Source organism: Oryctolagus cuniculus, chromosome 19 (genome assembly GCF_964237555.1).
Source record: "Oryctolagus cuniculus chromosome 19, mOryCun1.1, whole genome shotgun sequence".
Taxonomy (NCBI): domain Eukaryota; kingdom Metazoa; phylum Chordata; class Mammalia; order Lagomorpha; family Leporidae; genus Oryctolagus; species Oryctolagus cuniculus.
In genome coordinates, this window is record NC_091450.1 from 21657680 (window position 1) to 21667281 (window position 9602).

The following is a 9602-nucleotide window of genomic DNA, read 5'->3' on the forward strand; positions in this document are numbered from 1 at the left end:
CCCCTTAAGGATCCAACCCTGTTTTTCTTGGCTCATCATTTTTCTTGCTTCAAACTGTTGTAATGGCCAACATTTAGTGAACTGCTCTTTAGATGCAAGGAACTAGTGTAGGTACGTTTTCTTTATTTTTTAAAAAAGATATATTTATGGGGCCGGCGCTGTGACACAGTAGGTTAATGCCCTGGCCTGAAGCACTAGCATCCCATATGGGTGCCGGTTCGAGACCCGGCTGCTCCACTTTCTGTCCAGCTCTCTGCTATGGCCCAGGAAAGCAGTAGAAGACGGCCCAAGTCCTTGAGTCCCTGCACCCACATGGGAGACCCGGAAGAAGCTCCTGGCTCCTGGCTCTGGATTGGTGTAGCTCCGGCTGTTGCAGCCATTTGGGGAGTGAACCAGCGGATGGAAGAGTGCGCTCTCTCTCTCTCTCTCTGTGTAACTCTCACTTTCAAATAAATAAGGCAGAGATAGAGAGAGAGAAGGAGAAAGAGATCACCCAGCCCCTGGTTCACTACCCAAATGGCTGCGACAGCCCGGGGCTGGGCTGATCCAAAGCCAGGAACCAGGAGGCTCATCCAGGTCTCCCACATGGGTGCAGGGGCCCAAGCACTTGGGTCGTCCTCCGCTGCTTTTCCCAGGCGCATTAGCAAGGAGCTGGATCATAATGGGGCAGCCAGAACTGGAACCAGCACCCACCAGCACTGCAGGTGGAGGCTTAACCTTCTATGCCACAGCACTGGCCTCATGTGCATTCTCATTTAAGACTCATAGCAACTCGGGATTTTCCCTGTTGTACAGTGGGAGAAACTGAGGCTTAGGAAACTTGCCCAAAGTGGCTAGCAGAGTGAGGATCAAAGTCAGGCCTGTGTGACACTCAAGTCCAAACCCCTCAACAAGAAACCAGCACGTTGGGACTGGCGTTGTAATACAGCAGGTTAAGCCCCTGCCTGAAATGCCAGCATCACATATGGGCATCGGTTCAAGTCCCAGCTGCTCCATTCCAATCTAGTTCCTGGCTAATGTGCCTAGGGAAGAAGCAAAAGATGGCCCAAGTCCTTGGGCCCCTGCCACCCGCGTGGGAGACCTTTCAGCCTGTCCCAGTCCTGGCTGTTGGGGATATTTGGGGGAGTGAACCAGCAGATGAAAGATCTCGGTATCTCTCTCTCTCCCTCTCCCTCTCCCCTTCTCTCTCCCATCCAAGTACTAACCAGGCCCAACCCTGCTTAGCTTCTGAGATTAGGCGCATTCAGGGTGGTATGGCTGCAGACCTCTCCTTCTCTCTGTTTTTGCCTTTCAAATAAAGAAGTCTTAAAAAGGCGGGGGGGGGGGGGAGCCAGTATTCTTTCAAGCATGGACAGGAGCACCTAGAGCAGAACCTTCTGGAAGCTTGCTGACAACGCAGATTGCTTGGTGCTGGCCCTGGCCTGATGAGTCCTTGAACTCTGGGCATGAAGCTAGCACTCCAGGCAAGGCACATGGCACAGTGCACCGTCCTGTACCATGTCCTTGTCACTACCCCATGTCCCACCTCTCCACTCCTAGGCACAGGCTTTGCTTCGTAATGGAACTTCTCTGCCCTGTTCTAACCTCTGTATCTTTCAAGACTCAGCCCCAGCGGCCCCTCTCCTGGAAGGCCTGTGTTTCCTTAGTGCTTCTAAAGCCGCAGGTGCAGCTCTCTGTGGCATCGCGCTTACGTATTGCAACCTGGGTTCACTGTTCATCCCCTCACGGCAGCTCTGTTCTTCCCTCTGTCCAGCAACCTTGTTTAACCCCCTGGCAGAGTACACACCCTCCAGGACTACCAATAGGCAGCAGGGGGCAAATGTTGCCTTTTAATTGTTTCCATTAGGATCGCTTTCAGCAGCAAACAACACAAAGCTCAACTTGTAAATGGCCTGGGCCATCAGTTCATTTCATTATCTAGCATCCCAGAGGCACGGCGGGGAAAGCGTCCAACTGTGGTCCCAGGGCGCTGCTCGCCTGGCAAGCTGCCGGGCTCACTCTGCTGGTTGCACGGTGTCGCCTTTGCTGTGTTCAGTGAGCGACCACTTCTTCTCCTGCTTAGACAGGGGTGCCTTCCTCCCGCCTGTGATGAAAATCCCAGTGAACCCTCTTACCAGTCAGTTAATCGAAAGATTGGAGCTGAGCCTGGCAGCAGCCCTTAGTGATCAAAGGACACAAATGATGATAGATCAGGCTGGTTTAAGGAACGCGATGCTTTTTACAAACCATCAAATCCTCTGGTGCCGTTCGTTGGAACAGCACCGGTCTGTAATCAATTACACATTTCCAGTTGAAATCACAGGGGAAATTTACAGATTCTCAAAGGTGCCCGAGGCTGTGAGTGAGGAACACATCGGATAGGCTCGAGGCCAAGCTGTTTCCCCGGTCTCCTGCGTCCTCACGTCCACTGTGGATCTTTCAGTGTTGTCACGATGAAGTTTGCATCTTTTCCATCAAATTGAAGTGAACGCCTAAGAGATTTCTTCGGCAAATATATACACAGGACAAATATACTTAAATGCAAATAGAAGTCAAATATCTTTTTAAAACTGTGTAAGATTGATTATACCCTAGACAAACAGGGAGCGTTACAATCAGGAGTACAAATTGTTGTCAGCCTTGGGACTCAGATTTTAAACTAATTTTTCCTTTGACAGAACAGTTCTCCAGTTAGGCGTTAATCTTACAGACAAGCTCCATTCAGATCAATGATATATGTATAAAAATGCTCATTGTAACTTTAACAGTGTAACGTTGGGAAAAAAAATCCGAATGCCCACCAAGAGAGTACCCTGGTTAATTAAGCATGGCACATCGTGTGTGTAGCCCCATGGAGAATGGCACCACATCCAACACCTAGAATGTTTCCTTGGGGGCCCTCAGTGAATCGGAGTGAGTGAACAAGGAGTCAAAGCACCTTGGAGTCCTTGCTTTGTTCACATTTCGTCCATCCATCGAGGACGTATTCTCCAGGAGTTAACAATGGCAGGCACACACACACACAGGTGCCTCCCTCACAAAGCAAGAAAAGGATTTCAAGTGAGAGGCAGACCGATACAAGTTGTGAGGGAAAAGGACATATAGGAAGGTCTACACTTGGATCGTTTGACCTGGTCTAAGATCTTTTAAGTAATTATGTTTGTGTATTTTATATTTTTTGCAACGTGGTCTTCAAAAATATTGTGGAAAATGCCTATTAAAAAACTATGCATGGGCCGGCGCCGCGGCTCACTAGGCTAATCCTCTGCCTGTAGCACCGGCACCCTGGGTTCTAGTCCCGGTCGGGGCGCCAGATTCTGTCCCAGTTGCTCCTCTTCCAGGCCAGCTCTCTGCTGTGGCCCGGGAGTGCAGTGGAGGATGGCCCAAGTGCTTGGGCCCTGCACCCCATGGGAGACCAGGAGAAGCACCTGGCTCCTGGCTTCGGATCAGCACAGTGCACCGGCCAAAGCACGCTGGCCATGGCGGCCATTGGGGGGTGAACCAACAGCAAAGGAAGACCTTTCTCTCTGTCTCTCTCTCTCTCACGGTCCACTCTGACTGTCAAAAAAAAAAAAAAAAAAAAAAAAAAAAAAAAAAAAACACCAGCTATGCATGAGTTTTAAACTTTTTTTTGCAAAAATAAACTTGAAAAAGTTATTTATGTATTTTGTGGGGGGGGGGGGAGGCAGAGGAAGGGTTCCCATCCATTGGCTCAGGCCTTAAATGCCCACAGTGGCAGAAGCTGAGCCAGCCTGAAGCCAGGGGCTGGGCACTCAACCCTCGTCTCCCAAAGGTGCCAGAGACCCAGCTGCTTGGCTCACCTGCTGCCTCTCAGGGTGCACATCAGCAGGAAGCTGGAACCGGAGCAGAGCTGGGACTCGAACCCAGGGCACTCCAACCTGGATTTAGGCATCTTACCCCCTAGGCCAATTGCCTGTCTCAAACTTACTTTTTAATTTTGTTTCCCCTGAAACTTTAAAGCACCCTCACACATACATTAACAAATATGTTGAAAAACATTCTAACAGATTTACAACAAATCTTAACAGTGGTTATAGGGTTGCAGTGGGATTAGGTGTGACTTTACTCTTCGGGAGCTATCTCTATTACTTAAATCTTTCGCTATGTACTGGTTTTATAATTAAAGATACAAGTCTAGTGGCTGGCACTGTGGCGTTCTGGTAAAGCCGCCACCTGCAATGCTGGCATCCAATGTGGGCACCGGTTCAAGTCCCAGCTGCTCCACTCCTGATCCAGCTCTCTGCTATGGCCTGGGAAAGCAGTGGAAGGTGGCCCAAGTGCTTGGGCCCCTGCACCCGTGTGGGAGACCTGGAAGAAGCTCTTGGCTTCGGATCGGTGCAGCTCCAGCTGTTGCAGCCATTTGGAGAGCGAAACAGCGAATGGAAGACCCCCCCTCCCCGCCTCTCTGTAACTCTGCCTCTCAAATAAATAAATCTTTTTTTTTTAAGATTTTATTTATTTGACAGAGTTACAATGAGAGAGAGAGAGACAGAAAGGTCTTCCCTCCATTGGTTCACTACCCAAATGGCCGCTACGGCCGGTGCTGCACCGATCCAAAGCCAGGAGCCAGGCACTTCCTCCTGGTCTCCCATGTGGGTGCAGGGCCCAAGCACTTGGGCCATCCTCCACTGCCCTCCCGGGCCACAGCAGAGAGCTGGACTTGAAGAGGAGCAACCGGAACTAGAACCTGGCGCCCATATGGGATGCCAATGCCACAGGCAGAGGATTAACCCAGTGTGCCACAGCGCCGGCCCCTAAATCTTTTCTTTTCTTTCTTTCTTTTTTAAATACACAGGTCGGGCCGGCGTCGCGGCTCACTAGGCTAATCCTCCGCCTAGCGGCGCCAGCACACCGGGTTCTAGTCCCGGTCGGGGCGCCGGATTCTGTCCCAGTTGCCCCTCTTCCAGGCCAGCCCTCTGCTGTGGCCAGGGAGTGCAGTGGAGGATGGCCCAAGTGCTTGGGCCCTGCACCCCATGGGAGACCAGGAAAAGCACCTGGCTCCTGGCTCCTGCCATCGGATTGGCGCGGTGCGCTGGCCGCAGCGCGCCGGCCGCGGCGGCCATTGGAGGGTGAACCAACGGCAAAGGAAGACCTTTCTGTCTCTCTCTCTCTGTCCACTCTGCCTGTCAAAAAAAAAAAAAAAATACACAGGTCTATAACATTTTCCACACTGTATCAGTGGTGGGTACTTCAAAAAGCAGTGGGAGCAGGAGGGGTAAATTCACCTCCTTGCCCAAGAGGAAGACAAGCACAGAGCTGTCGCTGGTTTGCAGGCAGGATGCTAAGGTGGCCTGCACATTCTCACCCCTGGCACACACGGTTACTCAGTCACGCGCTAACCTGGATGTATTTACAGTCCTTCATCGGCTGACCTTAACCCAGGGAGACAACCAGAAGTGGACCAGACCTACTCAGGGAAGTCTCAAGGAACAGAAGCTGGAGGGAGTCGAATAGGAGACTCTCGTGTTGACCTTGAGGTAGAAACGACCATGTTGCCCACTGCCTGTGGCAGGGACCTGGGGGCAGCCTCCAGGAGCCAGGTGGTCCCCGGCTGACAGCCAGCAAGATCCTTGGGACCTTAGACCTACAGTGGTGAGGAGCTGAATCCCACCAGCCCTGGCGGGTGCCTTGGTTTTGGCCTCCTGAGACCCCACGCCATCCCCAGATTCCCGACTCAAGGGAGCTGTGACGTGAGAAACTTCCGTTGCTTTCAATCTCTGAAGTCGGGTGCAGTGGTCCTCCCTTGGCCACGGTTTCACTTCCCATGGCTATGGTTAACCGCAGTCAACTTCCGTCTGAAAATACCGCATGGAAAATGCCAGGAATAAACCGCTCGTGAGTTTAAAATAACTGATTACAGCGTGTTGATATAATTGTTCTATCTCAAGTTATTGTTAATCTCTTCTTGTGCCCAGTCTCAAAGTTAAACTTACGGATAAATACAGGGTGCAGTACCATCCACAACTTCAGACACCTGTAGAACTTCTTGGAATGCATCCCCTGCAGAGCAGCAGCGGGCTACCGTCATTTGTTACAATATTGTTACAGCAATAGAAACTGATACAGCTGGGGCTGTTGTAGGGAGCAGGTTAAGCCACCACCTGCAACACTAGCATCGCACACGAATGCCAGTTCAAGTCCCGGCTGCTCCATTTCTCATCCAGCTCCCTGGATGTGCCTGGGAGGCAGCAGATCATCATCTGCTCAAGTTCTTGGACCCTGCCACCCACGTGTGAGACCCGGCTGGAGTCCCATCCTCCTGGCTTCCTCCTGGCCCAGCCCTGGCTGTTGGGGCCATCTGGGGAGCAAATCAGCAAATGGAAGATCTCTGCCTTTCAAATAAATAAGTCTTAAAAAAACAAAACTAGTACAGTGCTATAGCAAATCGAAAGGGCTTACAACTTGCGGTCTGATGTACTTGACCCCAGCCTGATACTTAGGAGTTAAAAAAAGAAAGTTAAGAAATGCTCTATATCCCAGTAGGGAACCTGATAACGGGGGGCCAGCGCTGTGGCACAGCGGGTTAATGCCCTGGCCTGAAGCACCGGCATCCTATATGGCACCAGTTCGAGTCCCAGCTGCTCCTCTTCCAATCCAGCTCTCTGCTATGGCCTAGGAAAGCAGAAGATGGCCCAAGCCCTTGGGCCCCTGCACCCACATGGAAGACTGGAAGAAGCTCCTGGCCCCTGGCTCCAGATTGGCACAGCTCCGGCCGTTGCGGCCATCTGGGGAGTGAACCAGTGGATGCAAGACCTCTCTCTATGTCTCTCTGTAACTCTTTCAAATAAGTAAAAATAAATCTTTAAAAAAAGAACCCTGATAACTGGAGACAACTTGCGTGCAGGACACCTGTATTCCCTCCATACTGTCTTGCCCAGAATGCGACTCTTCCTTGCCAAAAAGGACATACAGCTGCCTTTAATATCCAGACCTTCCCAGAAATCTTTTCCCAGCCTTCCCCCTAGAGAGGTTTCTGGCCACCTCTCAGCTAGCGTTGCGGCCATTCCATAGAACTTGTGTGGCGGGCTCTCTGTGAGCCTCTCCTCCGGATGCCACGGGCATCTTCCCCTCACCCCTTCCCCCTCCATCGCTCATAGTTACCACGGTCACAGTTGGAGGCTGAGCATGCTGGGAAAAGACACCCCCAGACCCTCACGTACAGCCTTAGCCCTGGCATGTGTGGGACCAGCCGTCTCTCTTTGTGTCACCCACTGCAACAAAGCATGGAACTGAGCGCTTCCCCCGCCTCCTTTCAGAGTATGAAGCCAAGCTGCCCCCCTTTCCAGAAGGATACAAAGTCAAACAGGAAGCGCCGGCTGCTGTGAGTATTGTCCAGGCCTTAACCTGGGGGGAAGGCTCGTAGAGACTAGTGCGGACGGCGGCCAATGTCAGTGTCACAGCGGGGAGGTGGACAAGGGGAGGGATTAGAGCCAGGGAGAGACGCTAGCTGCACTCCTCACTTAAAGGGCATCACGTGACCTCTCTGTGCCTCAGTTTGTTCGTCTGTTAAATGGGACATAATCCTTGACTCCAGGGGCCTCTGTGGGGCTCAGAGAAGACCCCTGAGTGAGAAGGGCCTCCAGGATGAATCCAGCAGCCTGACCATGCCAGGGGCGGTTGCAGACCTAGTGGGTGTCTGCGCATTAGGCGGGCAAGAGGAAGGCTGGGCCAGAGAGAGGGGCTGAAGGACAGGGCAGCCAGGAAGGGAGGCCCCCGGGACGTAGCATCGGGGTCCATGGAGTTGCCAGTTTACAGAGAGCAGCGCTGGGAGAGAGGCTGGCACTGGCACAGGGTGTGGCTCCGTGCGCCCCGGGGGCACATGGGGGCAGGAAGAAGGCGGGGGCAGCCCAGCGGGACCCTCACTCACCTCACCGTGCTCCCCCACCCACCCCCTTCGGATCTGCACCGACTCGGTAGACTCTGTCCCCCGGGAGCCACGTCCCCCTCTGGCTCTGCCTTCTTCCCCGGCTTCCCCGTTTCTTTTGGGTATATTTGCAAATTGGTCATGCAGAGAAGCGGCTCCTGTTCTTTCCTGGGTCAGAGGTTTATTCCTCTGCAGTGTCCCGGAGGGAAGGGAGACACAGATTTGTGCTGGGTGTGCCCCCCCCCCCCGAGCCTAGGGTTCTGCCATGGAAGCGCGACCCTTTGTGAGGTTCCGAAAGGAAAGGCAGTGTCTGCGATGGGTCCCCGCCCTTGCCCACCCTCAGGATTTGCCACTGGAGGAAGTGGTCGTCCACGGCTTCCACGCCGAGCACTACCTGCCAGCTCCCCCTATCACCGTGACCTCACACATACCTTGTCCTTCGCACAAACTGGAAGCCATCGATCCAAAAACATGTAAGTAAACGAGACGAGATTTCAGCTTTTGTCGTTTGGGGTTTGGGACACAGCAGAAGCCGCAGGGTGGGGGTGGGGGTGGGTAGCTAGACCTCACAGAGGCCATATAAATCAGAAAGAATATGGCTTGGGTTTTAAGTTTTAAGAGAAGTATCCTTTAGTCCACTAACTTGGAGGTTAGAATGTAATAAAGAGCTGGGTGTTTGGTGAGCTTGTACATGCCTGCATCCCAGGTCAGAAATGCTTCGTTAGAGCCCCAACACAGCTTCCTGGGGGGCAGCAGGGGATGGCTCAGGTGCGTGGGTCCCTGCCCCCTATTTGGCTGCAGCTCCAGGCCATGGTCTGCTCCTGCCACTGGTCTGGACCAGCCCTGGCTGCTGTGGGCATCTGGGGAGTAACCCGGCAGATGAAGGCTCTGTGTTTCCTCTCTGCCTTTCAAATAAAAGGCAAATAAGGATTTTTTTTAATATAATGAAGATAATAGCAGGTATAATTTGATTCTGCATTGAATACAAAGGGGAGAGGGGGTCAATCAGTGTGAAATGTGGGAGCAGTTATCACACTGCCCTCATTTTCATGTGACACCAGAGGTGCGGCCTGCAGGCCTTTCACCCCGAGTCGGGTGCTGCAGGAGCGGCCTCTGGCCAGGCCCTCCGCTAGTGATGCATTCTGGGCCTTTAGGCTCCCACCAGCTGCGCCCTGGCCTCGCTCCTGCTGCCTTGGGGCTGTAACCAGCTGGGGACTTGGCTCTAGGTAGGGCCTGGCCTACATCCTTGCCAGTCTACAGAGGCTCAAAGGACATTTCAAGTTCCTTAAAAAAAAAAAAAAAGAAATTCTTTTCTTTGAAAGGCAGAGACAGGCAGATAGACCGAGATCTTCCACCCACTGGCTCTCTCCCCTAAATGCCTGCAACAGCCAGGGCTGGAAACTCAACCTGGGTGTCCTTCATGGGTGGTAGGGACCCCAGTTACCTGAGCCATCACTGCTAGAATCAAGAGTGGAGCCAGGACTTGGAACCAGGTACTGATATGGGATGCGGGGGTCCCACTGCACCCAAACACCTGCCTCTTAAGTTTCTTCAATAATCCACCCCAACCCAGCAGTGTGGAGTACGCCGTAACACTTAAGGCTGTGTTACTGAATAGACCAGATCTCTTTTCGGTCAGAAGGAAATGTTCTTCCCAGAATGACACAGGGCATTCGGGCCCTGCAGAGGGATTTCCCCCCCTTGTCTGCTTCAGGTTCCCCCAGAGAGTATTTGGAAA